Source organism: Somniosus microcephalus, chromosome 23, assembly GCF_052327205.1.
Source record: "Somniosus microcephalus isolate GS21.2 chromosome 23, FLI_Smic_1.0, whole genome shotgun sequence".
In the NCBI taxonomy this organism is placed as follows: domain Eukaryota; kingdom Metazoa; phylum Chordata; class Chondrichthyes; order Squaliformes; family Somniosidae; genus Somniosus; species Somniosus microcephalus.
The window spans coordinates 51,055,144-51,074,791 of NC_141009.1; positions in this window are offsets into that span (position 1 = coordinate 51,055,144).

Here is a 19,648-nt window from a genome sequence, read left to right on the forward strand (position 1 = left end):
TCCAGACCCAAGATCACGCTCACACAGAGATCTGGCATTATCAATAGTTTAAAATCTCTGTAATCATTGCCTTTTACCGACAACATAACCGCGCAGAAACCTGTGATTTTTGAGGTATGAGTCTTATCGGCCATGGCAATTTTGCCCTGTGTGGGGACTATCGTTAGAGAAAGTCGTTTTACCAGGCTAGGATGAATAAAGCTTTCGGTGCTCCCGCAGTCAATCAAGCATTTAACCTTGTTCCCGTTTACCTCTATGTCCATCATTGATTTAGACAACGGATGTGGCCTGGATTGATCCACTGTGATCGAGGCCACCAGTGGGTCCTGGAGGTCCATGCAGTCGGGGCAAGATGGTGGACTCCACGAGGGTGGACAAGATGGCTTCCAAGATCGCCGCTCCCATGGCGCGCACGCGGCGGTGGTGGAGTTGGAGGCGGGGTTCCCTCTGCAGACTTTGCTGAAATGTCCTTTCTTCCCGCATTTAAAACAGGTGGTGCCCTTCGCTGGGCACAGATGCCTGGAGTGTTTGTCCTGACCGCAGAAGTAGCATTTTGGGCCCCGATGCATCGCGGCAGTAGTGGGGCTCCTGGGTGGAGGCTGGGGCTCCGATGGTGCTGGGCTGGCCTGAGACCTGGGAGGTGAAGATGGCTTCCAAGATGGCGGCCCCCACGGCGCGCACGAGGCGGAGTGGGCCGCGTGGCCTGGGGAACAGGGTTCAGAGTTCCCCTGGGCCATATCCAGCGATCGCGCTATATCTATAGCCTGTTTTAAGTCCAGTCCCTCCTTTTCAAACAGTTTCTGCCGAATATAATTTGAACTGAGGCCCGCAATAAGGGAGTCTCGAATCAGCTCCTCCGTGTACACGATGGCAGACACGGCCTTACAGTTACAGTCTCTGCCCAGTACTTTTAGGTTTAGTATAAAGTCCTCTAGTGACTCACCATGCCGCTGCGTGCGAGTAGTCAGAAGATGCCTGGCGTACACCACGTTTATTGGCCGCGCGTAGTGGGCCTTCAGGATGGTGCAGGCATCCTCGTAGCTGGTGGCATCTTGGATGAGGGGGGAGACCCGATGGCTCATCCAGTTTCGCAGGATTCCCAGTTTCATGTCTCCAGTAGCGGTTTCGGCTGCGGCTATGGCAGTGGATGAGTTTGCAATGAAAAATTCGAAGCATTGGAACCAGTGTCCGAACTGTGTGGCTGCATCTGAGGCATGGGGGTCCAGATCCAAGCGCTTTGGTTTCAGGAGTCGATCCATCTTGGTGTTTTAGTGATTAAAATTGATATGCCATCAATGACTCAAAGACAAGGATTCAACTGAAGGCTTTTAATCACTAAGAACATAGCAGCATAGCAGGTCTTCCCACATCGGGTTCGTCTGGTAGTGAGTGACTCATGCAGCTCCTGAGACCTTTATATGGCAAAAGACAGGGGCGTAGCCAATACACACAATAGGAACAAAAGGGTGCGGTTCACACAATACAAGCAGGTAAAATACAAGCAGGTCTGATGAAGGCATATTTCATCACACTCTGTGTGAAGAAAATTCTTCTCATCTCAGTCCTGAATGACCTACCCTTTATCCTGAGACTGTGGCCCCTGGTTCTAGACTCCCCAGCCAAGGGAAACATTCTCCCAGCATCCACCCTATCAAGCCCTGTAATAATTTTGTATGCTTCAATGAGATCCCCTCTCATTCTTCTGAATTCAAGAGAATTCAGGCCAAGTTTACTCAATCTCTTCTCATACGACAGTCCCGCCATCCCGGAATCATCCTCGTGAACCTTCGTTGCACTCCCTCTATGGCAAGTATACCCTTCCTTAGGTAAGGAGACCAAAATTGTATACAGTACTCCAGGTGTGGTCTCACCAAGGCCCTATATAATTGGAGTAAGACTTCTTTAGTCCTGTACTCAAATCCTCTTGTAATGAAGGCCAGCATACCATTTGCCTTCCTAATGGCTTGCTGCACCTGCACATTCACTTTCAGTGACTCATATACAAGGACATCCAGGTCCCCTTGAGTATCTGCATTCCCCAATCTTTCACCATTTAGTAAATTTACTATTTAGTAAATCTGTTCACTTGTTTATAGCCTAACCTATGGTCTAGTGAAGATTGATTCCGGGGATGAGAGGGCAGTCCTGTGATGAGAGATTGTGTAGAATGGGCCTATACTCTCTGGAGTTTAGAAGAATGAGAGGTGATCTCATTGAAACATAAGAGATTCTGAAGGGGATTGACAGGGTAGATGCTGAGAGGTTGTTTCCCCTGGCTGAAGAGTCTAGAACTAGGGGGCACTGTCTCAGGATAAGGGGTTGGGCATTTAAGCACCAGGGGTCACAGTCTAAGGATAAGGGGTAAGCCATTTAGGACAGAGATGAGGAGGAATTTCTTCACCCAGAGAGTGGTGAACCTGTGGAATTCTCTACCACAGAGGGCAGTGGAGGCCAATTCATTAAATATATTCAAGAAGGAGTTGGATATATTTCTTAAGGCTAAAGGGACCAAGGGATATGGGGAGAAAGCAGGGACAGGGTACTGAATTTGGATGATCAGCCATGATCTCATTGAATGGCGGAGCAGGCTCGAGGGGCCGAATGGCCTACTCCTGCTCCTATCTTCTATGTTTCTATGTTTATCCTCAGGCCAGTCCTTTATTCCAGCAGTTTCAAATGCGAGGTGTATCTAGCGCTCAAAGCTGATAGAATAAATAACTGGTGTGACTGCTTTTAAAATTCAAAATGCTGCTGTCTGTGTGTTGAAGTGATGAGGGTATTAGTGGGATATGACAGTGCTGTGAGCCCTCATCCAGCAAGCTCCACCTTGCACCGGTTACAGTCCAATTGCCTTAAAGCAAGCTTTAAAAACTTTTTAAGCTTTTATTTTGAAAGTTGCTAGTGTCAGCTAAGAGTTGCCTCTTACATCAGCAGTTTGCTACCAATAAAGATGTCATTGGCAGCTGACTGTAGGTGCATGGAGTGTGTCAATGCTTACTTGCAAGCAGAGCTGCATTCCTGTAGGGGGTTTCTCTTGCTCGTTCTGGTCTCCTGCCAGGCTTCGTGCAATAATTACCCTTGAGTGGTTCGACCCACTCCCCCTACGGTTCTAGACCTTGGACTTAGGTGCAGAGAGCAGTAGTGCAGAGAAAGACTCAATAGACCAGGTTGAATAGCACGAAATGGATGCTTTTATTTTTAAACAGTTTGAAGCATTACAAAATACATGTCATAGGCACAGATTAAAGTTACTACAATCATGCACAAATTTATGAACTTGACTCTATGGAAATGGGGAACACACGGCACATCGTAAAAGGGGAAACACATTACGATTACCCTTAACTTCCTCCCCTATACCTAAACTAAGTTTCGACCTGGGGAACTTGGGATCATGCTCACCACTCTCGAAATCGCGAAAAAGGGGGTTCGCAGTCTTTTGGCACCGCTTTCCGTCGTCACGTGGATTTGGAAACTTCTGGCGCAGTCGATATTCTCTCTCCCTCGAGGCGGTGGGGTAGACACAGCCTCGATGAGCGCTCGTCAAGGTTGAGATCCACTATTGTGGATTTGGGTTCATGGAGCAGACCTTCAGCTGCAGGCTGTTGAAGAAGTGCCTGCACATGGGAGAATCTTTCCGGCCTGGATCGTCGGTTCTCCAGAGGGTTTCTTCTCCGTCGGCCTGGGTCGTCGATGATCTCCCGACCCCAGTACCCGGGCCACCCTCGTCGTCTTCTCGTCGTGGCCGAGCCTTGTTTGGCTGAATACCGACCACGTTGTCTTTTCACCGAAATCGTCCGTCTTTAAAAAGACGAAACGTCTTCATCGATTCCGCATCTACCGAAGTGGAAGAGGCGCCGATCCGGGCACCGTCCGTCCTTCGTTTGTTCCTTGTAGAAGAAGTTCTTGAAGAAGTAGAAGTCTGAAGTCGCCCAGCAAGAAGCAGCAGTGAAGTGAAGTTCGAAGTTTTTTAGATGGACTTTCAATCCATAGTTATACTCTTTTGGGACAGTCTTATCTCCCGCCAAATCATAGTCCTGTCTTTGTATTAATTTTGGCGGGCAGAAATCTCTGCAGGGGCGCTTTGTCTTGTAACGGGAGCCGGTGATAACTTAACTGGCCTTCCTGGCCGATAATGTCTTTTAATGTCTTTTACATTGTCATCGCGACTTGGTTCGCATATTGATCGGTCTGGAGATTTTCCTTGATGGCTGTTAAACGGTTTCTCCTTTGTACAATAAATGGGTATAAGTGTTTTTGCATTGTCCGCCCATATCTTGATGGGCCCCATCCTGTACTTAGAATCCATTGAATATTTATGCTGTTTTCCTGAGTTTCGGTTCCCAGATACTGGCTTTCGCGGGCTTACTGTCTTCAATCCACAAGCCTGTCTGGCTTGCAGTAACAGAAATAAAATGGTTCAGAAACTGATCACGGGGCCCGGCGGCCATTTTGTATGCCCTTTTATCAAAGGTTTTTCTGTGCAAGCTTACTTTGGTCAATAAACAGTCTTATTTTATCCGGTTTTCTTGCGTGATTTTTGCTGAAAATTTCGAATCTTACAATTCCCCAGACTGGGCAACAACATGCAACTGGGCAGTATAACTCAGGGCTGCTCTATCTCATTTTAAATCAGGTATCAGTCTTAAACTGGTAACTGCAGGACAATATTACTGTACGATTAGGATTACATAGGATATACGGTACAGAAACAGGCCATTCGGCCCAAACAGTCCATGCCGATGTTTATACACCACTCGCCTATTCCTGTTTTTCCTCATCGAACTCTATCAGTATAACCCTCTATTCCCTTCTCCCTCATATGCTTGTCCAGCCTCCCCTTAAATGCATCTATACTATTCGCTTCAACCACTCCCTGTGGTAGCAAGTTCCACATTCTCACCACTCTTTGGGTAAAGAAGTTTCTTCTGAATTCCCTATTGGATTTCTTGTTGACTATCTTATATTGATGGCCTCTAGTTATGCTCTTCCCCACAAGTGGAAACATTCTCTCTGTATCCACTCTATCAAAACCTTTCAGAATTTTAAAGACCTCTATTAGGTTACCCCTCAGCCTTCTTTTTTCAAGAGAAAAGAGACCCAGCCTTTTCATCCTTTTCTGATATGTGTATATCCTCGCATTTCTGGTATCATCCTTGTAAATCTCTGCACCCTCTCCAGTGCCTCGATATCCTTTTTATAATATGGCGACCAGAACTGTACACAGTACTCCAAGTGTGATCTAATCAAGTTTCGATACAGGTTTAGCATAACTTCCCTACTTTTCAATTCTATCCCTCTAGAAATAAACCCTAGTGCTTGGTTTGCTTTTTTTATGGCCTTGTTAATGTGTGCTGCAACTTTTAGTGATTTGTGTATTTGTATTCCGAGATCCCTTTGCTCCTCTACCCCACCTAGATCTGCACCCTCCAAGTAATAAGTGACCTCCCTATTCTTCCTACTAAAATGGAATACCTCACATTTATCTGTGTTGAACTTCATTTGCCAATTATATGCCCATTCTGCAAGTTTATTAATGTCCTCCTGTAATTTGTTGCAGTCCTCCTCAGTATTGACTATCCCCCCCAATTTGGTGTCATCCGCAAATTTAGAAATTGTGTTTTTGATTCCAAAGTTTAAATCGTTAATATAAATCGTGACCAACAGTGGTCCCAGCATGGATCCTTGTGGAACACCACTACCCACCTTCTGCCACTGTGAATAGCTACCTTTTACCCCTACTCTCTGCTTTCTGCCTTGAAGCCAGCTAGCTATCCATTCTGCTACTTGTTCATCAGTCTATTATGGGGTACCTTATCGAAGGCCTTTTGAAAATCTAGATAAATTACATCTACTGCATTACCATTGTCTACTCTCTCTGTTACCTCTTCAAAACATTCAATGAGGTTGGTCAAGCAAGACATTCCCTTTTGAAATCCATGCTGACTATTCATTACTATGTCTTTGGTTTCTAGATGTTCTTCTATTTTCTCCTTTAGTAGGGATTCCATTATTTTTCCTACCACCGATGTTAAGCTGACTGGTCTATTATTCCCTGACATGTTCTATCCCCCTTCAGTACTCCTTCATGTTGAACACCAATTGGAAGAAGCACTGAGAGTAGCAAGGGCACAAAATGTCCTCTGGGTGGGGGACTTCAATGTCCATCACCAAGAGTGGCTCGGTAGCACCACAACTGACCGAGCTGGCCGAGTCCTAAAGGACATAGCTGCCAGACTGGGTCTGCGACAGGTGGTGAGGGAACCAACAAGAGGGAAAAACCTACTTGATCTCGTCCTCACCAATTTACCTGTTGCAGATGCATCTGTCCATGACAGCATTGGTGGAAGTGACCACCGCACAGTCCTTGTGGAGACGAAGTCCCGTCTTCATGTTGAGGATACCCTCCACCGTGTTGTGTGGCACTACCACCGTGCTAAATGGGACAGATTTCGAACAGATCTGGCAACTCAAAACTGGGCATCCATGAGGCATTGTGGGCCATCAGCAGCAGCAGAATTGTATTCAACCACAATCTGTAACCTCATGGCCCGGCATATCCCTCACTCTACCATTACCATCAAGCCAGGAGATCAACCCTGGTTTAACGAAGAGTGCAGGAGAGCATGCCGGGAACAGCACCAGGCATACTGAAAAATGAGGTGTCAACCTGGTGAGGCTACAACACAGGACTACTTGCATGCCAAACAACGGAAGCAACATGCAATAGACAGAGCTAAGCGATCTCACAACCATCGGATCAAATCAAAGCTCTGCAGCCCTGCCACATCCAGTCGTGAGTGGTGGTGGACAATTAAACAGTTAACAGTAGAAGGAGGCTCCAAAAATATCCCCATCCTCAATGATGGTGGAGCTCAGCACGTGAGTGCAAAAGACAAGGCTGAAGCATTGGCAACTATCTTCAGCCAGAAGTGCCGAGTGGATGATCCATCTCGGCCTCCTCCTGCGGTCCCCAGCATCACAGATGCCAGTCTTCAGCCCATTCAATTCACTCCACGTGATGTCAAGAAATGGCTGAAGACACTGGATACTGCAAAGGCTATGGGCCCTGACAACATTCCGGCAATAGTACTGAAGACTTGTGCTCCAGAACTAGCTGCGCCCCTAGCCAAGCTGTTCCAGTACAGCTACAACACTGGCATCTACCCGGCAATGTGGAAAATTGCCCAAGTATGTCCTGTCTACAAAAAGCAGGACAAATCCGACCCGGCCAATTACCATCCCATCAGTCTACTCTCAATCATCAGCAAAGTGATGGAAGGTGTCATCGACAGTGCTATCAAGCGGCACTTACTCAGCAATAACCTGCTAACTGACGCCCAGTTTGGGTTCCGCCAGGGCCACTCAGCTCCTGACCTCATTACAGCCTTGGTCCAAACATGGACAAAAGAGCTGAACTCAAGAGGTGAGGTGAGAGTGACTGCCCTTGACATCAAGGCAGCATTTGATCGAGTGTGGCATCAAGGAGCCCTAGTAAAACTGAAGTCAATGGGAATCAAGGGGAAAACTCTCCATTGGTTGGAATCATACCTAGCACAAAGGAAGTTGGCTGTGGTTGTTGGAGGTCATTCATCTCAATCACATGACATCATTGCAGGAGTTCCTCAGGGCAGTGTCCTAGGCCCAACCATCTTCAGCTGTTTCATCAATGACCTTCCGTCCATCATAAGGTCAGAAGTGGGGATGTTCGCTGATGATTGCACACTGTTCAGCACCGTTCGAGACTCGTCAGGTACTGACGCAGTCCGTGTCCATATGCAACAAGACCTGGACAACATTCAGACTTGGGCTGACAAGTGGCAAGTAACATTCGTACCACACAAGTGCCAGGCAATGACCATCTCCAACAAGCGAGACTCTAACCATCTTCCCTTGACATTCCATGGCATTACCATCGCTGAATCCCCCACTATCAACATCCTGGGGGTTACCATTGATCAGAAACTGAACTGGACCAGCCATATAAATACTGTGGCTACAAGAGCAGGCCAGAGGCTGGGAATTCTGTGGCGAGTGTCTCACCTCCTGACTCCCCAAAGCCTTTCCACCATCTACAAGGCACAAGTCAGGAGTGTGATGGAATACTCTCCACTTGCCTGGATGAGTGCAGCTCCAACAACACTCAAGAAGCTCGACACCATTCAGGATAAAGCAGCCCGCTTGATTGGCACTCCATCCACCACCTTCAACATTCACTCCCTCCACCACCGGCGCACTGTGGCTGCAGTGTGTACCATCTACAAGATGCACTGCAGCAACTCGCCAAAGCTCCTTCAACAGCACCTTCCAAACCCGCGACCTCTACCACTTAGAAGGACAAGGGCAGCAGACGCATGGGAACATCACCACCTACAAGTTCCCCTCCAAGCCACACACCATCCTGACTTGGACCTGTATCGCCGTTCCTTCACTGTCGCTGGGCCAAAATCCCGGAACTCCCTTCCTAACAGCATTGTGGGTGTACCTACACCATATGGACTGTAGCGGTTCAAGAAGGCGGCTCACCACCATCTTCCCAAGGGCAATTAATGATGGGCACTAAATGCAGGCCTAGCCAGCCAGCGACGCCCACATCCCATCAATAAATAAAAAAATAAAAAAAATAATAGGTATTATGTTAGCTCTCCGTGAGTTTATTAGCTTCTAATACTTCTGGATAGGGAGGTAAATCTTTTGTTCAAGTAATGCATATTGATGACATCATTGGGATTGGAGGCGTTGCTATCGATGGCTGTGTGAAGGAGCTAAATTAACTCAAATGTAGCTGAAGTTGGATGCCTAGGCTAATAATAGCTTCTGTAGATGTATAGGGGGGAAAATTGGCTCACACCCCCTTTGAGGCGATAATTTCGCCAGGGCGCTACTTTTAGCTCCCCGAAAAAGTTATCGTCCTGCACCAGAACTTCAATGGTAGCGCCCCAAGCAGGAGGCGGGGCGCTGCTGGAAGCGCTCCCCCTCCCTCTTGGGGCACTCCCATTGAATATCGCGGCACTACATGCAGCAGTGCCACACGCGCGCTGGCACGTAGCACCGTGTTACTGCAGGCCTCCCTCCCCTGATTAAAGGAGAGGGGCCTAGCACTGTGCGCACCGGGGCCCTGCTGACCCACCATGGAGCGGGGTGCCGGCAAAAGAGCCGGCACTCAAGAGGACTGCCGGGCTGACGGATCGCAGCAGGAGGCGAAAGGGGGCAGGTGCTGGCAGGCGGTCCAAAAAAAATGGCTGCCGGGATCTGCCTTTTAATTATCGCCAACCCGGCCGCAAAAGCTTCCCCCTGACCTGGTCGGACATAACCAAGTTTGCGGCCGGGGCGCTGGGCAGGGCGATGACGTCATCACTGGAGGTGCAGCGCTGCAGGGCACTACCGGCTACCACCGCCGCTAACCTCCTGCTTAATTTTGCGGGAGGCATTAGCGGTGCCGCGCCCGGGCGCTAGTTGCTTTGCGCACTGTTAGCGCTCCCTCAGGGTGCTAACAGGAGGCACAAAGCAACCGACTTTTTCCCCCATAGAATCACACTCGATAAGCCCCAGTAACACCTTCCAGACCCTCACCCTAATTTTATATTTGGCCTTCACTCAGTTGTAGCATTCCCGCCTCAGACTCAGAAGGTTGTGGGTTCAAGCCCCACTCCAGATACTTGAGCACACTAGGCTGACTGAAGTATTGAGAGAGTGCTGCACTGTTTCAAAGAAGAGCAGGTGAGTTCTTCCCGGTGCTGTTCGTGGGAGCTTGCTGTGCGCAAATTAGTTGCGGTGTTCCCTACATTACATCAGTGACTACACTTTAGAAGTACTTCATTGGCTGTAAAGCGCTTTTGGATGTCCTGAGGTCGTCAGAGGTGCTATATTAATGCAAGTTTGTCTTTTTAGTTGTTAAAATACTAATATTCAGAAAAAGTAAGTAAATGAAGGAATGCTAATGTTAATCAGATTTTTCACAATTTTTTTCGAGAAGCTGCTGACCATTAGTGAGGTAAAATTTCATCATCTGCATTCAGTTTTTGACACCGATCCTCAAGAAAGATATATTGGCCTTGGAGGGAGTACAGTGCAAATTCACCAGAATGATACCAGGGCTTAAAGGGTGTGAGAATACTGGGAAAGTCACCACTTCACATTCACTTGCTAACTGACCTGAAATATAATCAATTCATACTAGTATTAATTGTAGATTAACGATTTCATTGTGTAATTGTTGCACTTATAATCATACTTGTAAACCTGTTGTGAAATATCCTGGGCGGCTCTGGTTTGGGATGTAAGATGGAGGCAAACTAAAGGCTCATGGGTCCTTCTTGACCAAAATTTAAAATGACCATTTCAGCATTTCTCATAAAAGAATAGCTGCCTGTAAAATGACAAGGCCAGCTTGGCAAGATTCCAGAGACCCTGACAAGGGACATAAGGCGAAGTCACAGTGAAGCCATAATGAAATCATAACTGTTCTTTTCCCAGGTGAGAAAAATGATGGACAAGGACATCTTGACTCGTTTGAATTTAGAGACTGTTAGGGAGTGAAACACAGATGGTGTCAGCAGAAGGAGGGGGTCATAAGGGTGATGGCCTGACAGGGGCAGGCGGGATCAGTGAGTACGTGGCATCCCTGTAATTGGGTAGTGAAATTCAGGCGTAGGCCCATGATTGGGTTAACTGGTCCCCATAGACATTGCTGTGAAGAAAGGGTATAAGAACGGGGTCTCCTAGACACAAGGGTAGAGGTATTCGGCTGAAAAACTAGGGACTATCCAGGAGGGACGGACTGGTGGAGGGATCACGTGCGTGACGCCGACAGTATGCTGAGTCTATAGGGCTAACAGGCCAGCGAGGGTTCGCCCGTGGAGACCGCAACCTTTCTACCCAGGGCACAACAGGTAATATAACACTTGATTGTGCCTTGTTACAACAGTGACTCCACTTCAAAAGCACTTCATTGGCTGTAAAGCGCTTTGAGACATCCGGTGGTTGTGAAAGGCGCTACAGAAATGCAAGTCTTTCTTTTCTTTCTTGTTAACTACTGCTCAGATACTAGTGATGTGTCAAGTCTTGCTTACACTGAATAAAGTATAATCACTGTCACCGATAAGGGTCAAGTCAAATCTTTCAGAACTTAAGGGTGAAAGGGTTCATTGGCACGGACCCAGAAACTCAACAAGGGTTAAATTATGAAGACAGGTTGCATAGACTTGATTTATATTCCCGTGAGTTTAGAGGTTTGAAGGGTGGTCGAATCGAGGTCTTTAAAATGATAAAAGGATTCGATAAGTTAGCTGCACACAAACTATTTCCTTGTCCAGAACAAGGGGGCGGGGGGCATAACCGTAAAATTAGAGCTAGGCCGGTCTCCCTCCCCCAAAAGGATTATGGATGAATTGAAATTTCAAGACTGAAGTTGATAGATTTTTATTGGCAATAGGTCCAGGGATATGGATCAAAGAGGGGTAAATGAAGTTGAGATACAAATCAGCCATGATTTAATTTAATGGTGGAACAGGCTCGAGAGGCTGAATGGCCTACTCCTGTTCCTATATTCCTTGGAAAGTTAGGTGCTAGACTCAGTTGGAGGCGCACTATTTTATTCATTATTATTCTGGAGTTACATACACCTACCACTAACAGTACACTAACTGAGGTTTAAACTGGCAACTAAAATTACAGTCATCGCTGACCCTATTCCTCCTGCTGCTTCACATGTAAACATCACTTACTAGAAAAGAAGCACAGCTCATCTCAACACTACATAAATCCATCGCGGGTTGACTTTAAATCTTAAAGGAGGATATAGATTACAATAAAATTGTTTATTTAATCTTGTTGAACAATAGCTACCCGCACCATTAATCACAAATGCTCACTTATTGCATTTTCCAGGCAGATGAATGTTTATTGTACTGCAAACACCAAACTCCACGTGGATTAAGTGCCTCCGGCAAATGAAAATCTACAGATTGGTAACGTAGCTTTGACAGATAATAAGCAGATGACACTAATGACAACCTGCCACATTTTCACAAGGGCTTCAGGTTCCAGATGACTAATGCGCATGATTCATCCGCCAAGGACTCTTTCAAACATTCCAGCTTTTTATAGAATATCCCGGCATATTTAATTACTTAATGCTTTCCACTGTCCCATAATTAAATTTTATCGTTGCAAATGTAATAACTGTAGCAAAATGTATGAAATGGGAAATTAAAGCAAAATTTTAGGGCTGCATTTAATTCCTGGGTGGGTGAGAATATGATGAGCTGCAGCGAGTGGCATGCTTAATCATTACATATTTGTAACAAAGATCTGTTAGAATGTCATTATGTTAAAGTGAGTGCGGCTGGTGCTGGTAATGAGTGTGTCTTGGACTTCAGGCTAAGGTTTCTTGTTACACTTCAGCACCTCCTCTCCTCAAGGTGCTATCATGCTGGGTTCAGTTTTGTGGGTGTCGACTGTCTTTCCACATCTCACCCAAGTGGCCATGTCTTCCCATTCCATTCCCACTCAGACCTCACCGTCCTCGGGCTCTTGCATTGTTCCACGGAAGCTCAGCGTAAACTCGAGGAACAGCACCTCATCTTCCGATTAGGCACTTTAATGCCTTCCGGACTCAATATCTATTTCAACAATTTCAGATCATAACCTCGGCCCCTGCCATATATATATATATATATTTTTTTTTTATCCACACTTTTGGTTTGTGCCTTTTCCTTTTTTCTCTCTCCCACATGGCAGCTGTCTCTCACTCTGCCAGCGCATTTCACACTTCATCGAGAGCCATCCTTTGTCTCTTTACCTGTCCTATTACCATCTCGTCTCGCCTTGAATATCTCTTAATGTCTCTTCACCTCACACAGACCTTCCCTTTTGTTCTTTCATCCCTGCCCCCATTTCCCAGCCCCCAAACTTGCTTTTTCATCCATTTCATTTCCTGTTTTTCTCAGTTCTGACGAAGGGTCTTCGACCTGAAACATTAATTCTGTTTCTCTCTGCACGGATGTTGCCTGGCCTGCTGAGTTTTTCCAGCATTTTCTGTTGTTATTTCGGATTTCCAGCATCCGCAGTATTTTGCTATCGTGGCCATGTCTTCATGTGAGCTTCAATCAGTGAGTGTCAATCAATCATTCAACATCCACCCATACCTGCTCTTGCCAGCGGAGGCTCATTGGATTAGGAGCTGGTAACCTGCCCGGTTTGCTCCTCATGTCATTGAGGGGGCTCCGAGGACATTTGTTACATCCTTACTGATAACTCAACTGAGACCGGGCAACTCAACACAGCCCTGGGAATTTAACTTGGGATCTTCCTCGTCTGTATGGCTCAGCTGCAAAACATCAGCTGAGTGTGGATTCCCTGCAGATCCTCAGAGGGGGAAACATGAGACTGAACCAGACGGTTCGCAACCTTGGTGTCATATTTGATCCCGAGATGAGCATCCAACCACATATCCGCGTCATCACTAAGACCGCTTATTTCCACCTCTGTAACATCACCCGTCCCATCAGCTCATCTGCTGCTGGAACCCTCATCCATGCCTTTGTTATCTCTAGACTTGACTATTCCAAAGAACTCCTGGCTGGCCTCCCACATGCTATTCTACATAAACTTGAGGTCATCCAAAACTCGGCTGCCATGTCCTAACTCGCACCAAATCCCATTCACCCATCACCCCTGTGCTCGCTGACCTACATTGGCTCTCGGTTAAGCAATGTATTGTTCTTAAAATTCTCGCCCATGTTTTCAAATCCCTCCATGGCCTCACCCTTCCCTATCTCTGTAACCTCCTCCAACCCTACAACCCTCCGAGATATCTGCGCTCCTCCATTTCTGGCCTCTTGCGCATCCCCGATTTTAATTGCTCCACTATTAGAGGCCTTGCCTTCAGCTGCCAAGGCCCTAAGCACTGGAATTCCCTCCCTGAATCTCGCTGCATCTCTTCCTCTCTTTCCTCCTTTAAGACGCTCCTTAAACCTACCTCTCTGTCCTAATATCTCCTTATGTGGCTCGGTGTGAAATTTTGTTTTAGAACGCTACTGTGAAATGCCTTGGGACGTTTTTACTACATTAAAGGCGCTATATAAATGCAAGTTGTTGCTGTTTGTGTTGAGGATCAGAGAGGAATTTCCCAGAATTTTTCCTAAACTGCTCTGTTGCCTCTCCCATGGCCGGGATGAGGAGGTGTGGGGGGGTGTGTGGGGGGTGTGTGGGGGTGTGGCATGGTTGATGGTGAATGTGTACAGAGTTCACCCACTGACTCATGCTTGGGGACAACCTCATTTGCATCTGGAGACCCTCAGTACGTTAGCCAACTGGTCATTCTTCTACATTTCTGCTTAATGAGTGCCAGCAGTGAGTGAGGGAGTGAATATATGTGCCCGTGTGAATATGTTTGTGTGTGTTTGAGAGAGAGAGAGAGAGAAAGAAAGAGAGTAGGAAAGCAGGAGGGCAGGGTCTCCAAGCCAACCCCCATTCCTCTCCTCTCCTATTCATATCTTCCAGCAGGGGTCACTGAATAGCAATAATCAAAAGGACCTTTGTCGTTTTTTTCTCCTTTCCAGAATTATGCTGCATTTTCAAATATTTAATTGAACATTGCACCAAAAAAATCTTCACTATAAAGCCCTGAGGGTGAAACATTAGGCTGCAGCTTGCATCCAGTGAAAAATTACAAGCTGTAGATTTTATTACAACACCACCTGTTTTATATTAAAAATGGGGCATAATATTTTCCAATCTCTTGCAGATTTTTTGTCCCTTTCCATTTCTCTCTCCGGTTCTCCTCAGTCCCTACCTGTATTCGTTATTGTTTCTCCAATTACTTGCATGAGCTGTGAAACCTCTTCAAATTAGGGCACAGTTCAGATTTTCCAAATTGGCTAATTTTTCTTCACAGGTTGTTATCAGAAAATCTAATCGTACTTTTATGCTGCCCTCCTGATGTCAGGCCCCAAACTGAAAGCAGAAGTACAATATAGAACAGCCAAATGCTTGTTTTATATTGACTGCAACACCACCATGTCTTCAATCTTTATTCTACTGCAACAGGTGGCCTCACTCTAATGCACATGTGTAGGTGTATTTTTTTAAAGATGAAAGGTCCTGTTTGTTCACTTATCTGAAGAACCCACACTGTCCACTTGGTGTCTCACTGTCCACTTCTAACCCACACTGCCCCCCTGTACCCTCATTGCCCCCCTGTACCCTCCCTGCCCTCTGTATCCTCATTGCCCCCCGTACCCTCCCTGCCCCCTGTATCCTCATTGCCCCCCCTGTACCCTCATTGCCCCCCGTACCCTCACTGCCCCCTTGTACCCTCCCTGCCCCCTCACTGCCCCCCCGTACCCTCATTGCCTCCCTGTACCCTCCCTGCCCCCTGTATCCTCACTGCCCCCGTACCCTCACTGCCCCCTGTACCCTCACTGCCCCCGTGCCCTCACTGCCCCCTGTACCCTCATTGCCTCCCCTGTACCCTCACTGTCCCCCCATACCCTCACTGTCCCCCTTGTACCCCCCTGTACCCTCACTGGCCCCCTTGTACCCTCCCTGCCCCCTGTACCCTCATTGCCCCCCGTACCCTCACTGTCCCCCTTGTACCCCCCATACCCTCACTGCCCCCATACCCTCACTGCCCCCATACCCTCACTGCCCCTTGTACCCTCCCTGCCCCCTCACTGCCCCCCCTGTACCCTCATTGCTCCCTGTACCCTCCCTGCCCCCTGTATCCTCACTGCCCCCCTGTACCCTCACTGTCCCCCTTGTACCCCTCCTGTACCCTCACTGCCCCCCGTACCCTCACTGTCCCCCTTGTACCCCCCTGTACCCTCACTGCCCCCCTTGTACCCTCCCTGCCCCGTACCCTCATTGCCCCCCTGTACCCTCACTGTCCCTCCTGTACCCTCACTGTCCCCCTTGTACCCCTCCTGTACCCTCACTGCCCCCCTTGTACCCTCCCTGTCCCCTGTACCCTCATTGCCCCCCTGTACCCTCACTGCCCCCCCTGTACCCTCACTGTCCCCCTTGTACCCCCCTGTACCCTCACTGCCCCCCGTACCCTCACTGCCCCCCGTACCCTCACTGCCCCCCATACCCTCACTGCCCCCCCGTACCCTCACATTTTCAGTGAGCTCCGTCGTCTTTGGTTTTCTGTAGGCCATGCTATTATACTTTACAGTGGTGCCCTGGACAGTGCACTTGCAGTCAGCTGTTGTAATATAAAATCATAAAATAACAGAATTTTACTGTACAGAAGGCCATTCAGCCCATCTCGTCTATGACATCTCTCTGAAAGGTGTATCCGTTTAGTCCTCTTCCCCTGCCCTTTCCCCATATGGGTATGCTAGTGTCGTGTGAAGGATGTCAAAGCCATGGAGAGGCTTTAAAAGAGATTCATTAAGTTGATGCCATAAATTAGATATAATGAAAGACAAGAAGAATTAGGAGGCTTTTCATTAGAACAGAGAAGATTAAGAGGAGATTTGATAGAGACATTCAAAATTGTGAAGGGTTTTGATAAGTTAAATTAAGAAAATCTATTTCCAATGGTTGATGGATCAGTAATTTCCCCTCCAAGTTCCCCTGCAAGTCACACACCATCCCAACTTGGAAATATATCAACGTTCCTTCATCGTCGCTGGGTCAAAATCCTGGAACTACCTCCCTAACAGCACAGTGGGAGCACCTTCGCCACACGGACTGCAGCGGTTCAAGAAGGCGGCTCACCACCACCTTCTCAAGGACAATTAAGGATGGGCAATAAATGCTGACCTTGCCAGTGACACCCACATTCCGTGAATGAATACAAAAAAAAGTAACAAGAGGACATAAAAACGAGACATAATGTTCAAAATGTGACCTAACGGCACCTTAAAAGTTACAAGCAAACTTTAGCAGCCTTCTCCTTACCAAAGGAATCATTAAAATGTGAATGGCGATAAGGTGGCAACAGCTCTTTTTAATTATTCATTATTATCATTAATATTATTAATTATTAATGATGGTCATGCCAACAGTCGGAAGCTGATAGCCATTGTACTGTATACCTGTATAGATCTCTGCTTTCCCAAGCTTCATAGCCAGTAGATAAAATGAGACTCTCCTCTATGCTGAGTGAGGTAACCCAGTGAGAAGCTGGGCCATGCAGATCAGAAAGGTTCCTGGTTTGATCCCCGGTTTGTGGTAAATTAGCTCATCTCAGATAGCGTGGCGCCAGGGACAATACAGCTGGCCATCGTGCCCCTAGGTCAGTGCAGGGGAAGAGTCAGCGAGGGTAGCCTCTCCTGATTGCTAGCCAGTGGCCCCTATTGGAAGTGTGTGCGCATAGGGATGTCAGGTGAGGACAGATTTGGGCATGGCTGGAATGACTCTCGTGATTGAACACCTTGCTTGTCAGGGCTCACCCCTGACGAGTAGTTACTTGGGTGAGATACCAGAGAGCGACAGTCAATGCCTTCGGGAGAGGAACCTGGTGTAAGAAAATGGCAAGAGAAGAAGAATTGAAAAGGGACAAATGCAGCATCACAGAGCTGATACTGTAACTTTTGGTATGGTCCAGAAGTGGCATATAATCATTGTGATTTTCAATCCCCTTTAATCATTGGTTACGTCTTACCTGACAATCTAATCTGGCAGCAAGAATTTAATGTATGCGTTTGTGCATTTTGACAGCAAGGTCAGGATGATAGCATTTAAAGATTGATTTCCCTTCCCTAGCATTTATCACTCACTGGCAGCATCAAGATTCTCCGATCAGCCATGTCACAAGGGAGATGCCCTGCAAAGCCTCCCATTAATGCAATATAAATAAACCCCAGTGACAACCTCGGAATACCGACTCCCTCCTCGCTGCACCCAAAGGAACAATCCCAACTCCCAAATTTTCCTAGAGTGAGACTGAGGGAATTGAGGTCAACAGGATCAGATTTCATGTCAGGCTTGTGTGCCGTGTTGGCCCCACCGCGCACAGCATTGAGAATGTCCCAGATTGCTTCACCTCAGGCCTTTCAGAGCTGTTGAGAGAGAAGCAATCATCAGCCCCTTGGGCTGGCTCAGATCTGAACATCACTCCTTAGTCAGACTGATCAGTTATAATGAGCTACATGATGTTGAGAACACGTTTTTTTTAAAGAGAGAATTGCATTTTATGTAGCGCCTTATCACGTGCTTCAGAAATGTCCCAAAGCCTTTCCTGCACAATGAATCACTATCAAGCGCAATAACTGTCATTATGTAAGCTCGAGGGATGAGAAATCAAGAATAAGTTCTGTGTACTGAAATCTCTGCGCACTAGCTATAACAAACTCAATAATTATCATCTGTATCAACTTTTATTGACAATTTAAAAATGCAATTTTTTTTGGGGGGGGGAGGTTAGATTTTATTTTCGATGGGAAGAAAAGGAGAAAATCAGTCAGAAAAAAAATTGAATCCCAAAATTCTGGGTAAATTTGAAGAAAATCAGTAAAAAAAAACGGGTTTTATTTTGAACAAAACTCAAGAAAAGAAGCAAGGTGGAGGGGTGGAGGCTCAAAATAGGCAGAGTTTATTGAAATGACGACTTTACACAGGTCACAGCCACCACTTTTATGGGGTCACCACCGGACATTCACTTAATCCCTGGATTGTTTTTTAATTAAAAGTAAAATTGTAGAACACACGCTTATTGTTGCAGTTTTAGCCACTTACCTGCCACTTTGATGCTGGGATAATTAAAATAGCTGGAGGTTACATACAGAGCAACAGCGCAATCTTGCTTTTATTGTGCGACCCGAGTCACCTTTGATTGGCCTCGGTCTCCAAGCACAGCAACAACTTACATTTTTTCCCACCTTTAATGTAGTAAAACGTGCCAAGGCGCTTCACGGGAGCGTTACCAGACAAAATGTGACGCCGAGCCACATAAGGAGATATTGGCCCAGAAATTAGGTTCGGGGGCTTGCCGCGCGTGCAAGCCCCCGACGTGCACTCACCCGGCGCGCCGACAGCTGAAGCCTGGGCCTGCTTGTAATTCCTGTCAGTGGCCCGGTTCAGATGTCGGCGCGCTGTGCTTGCCTGATCCAGCGGCGTAGTTAGTGCGATGTGCCGGCTGGTATCAGGTGAGCACTGTGCAGCCAATCAGGGGAGGGAAAACTTCATTCATGAGTTTGATAGTAAGAACTGTCAAACTCATGAAAACTACGGGCGCCCAAAACACTACTTAAACTTTAAATAACATTTTTAAAAACATCCCACTAATTAAATGAACTATAAATAACTTTAAAAAACTATTTTAAACAATTAATCAAATTTTTGAAAAATATATTTTTTTAAGAAATCGGGTCTAAAAATAAACTTACCTTACTGTAAAGTCCTTAAAAACAATAAAGCTGTGGAAAAAATGTTATAATTTTAAATAATAGACCACTTACCTTAAAGAATCAAGTCCTTACGCCTCCTTTTTATATGTCTAAAAAGTTCAGGCCCTTACACACGGGCAAACCTGTCAAAAAGAAGGAAGTTCAACGCGTGCGTGCAGAGTCCTGCGCGCACGCGTTGGACCTCTGAACCCCTTGGAGGAAATGCCGGTTTCCCGCGCATGCGCTGTGCATGCTGAAATCCAGCACTTCCAATGGGCCCACGCGTGAGTACCCCGTCCATACTCACGCGT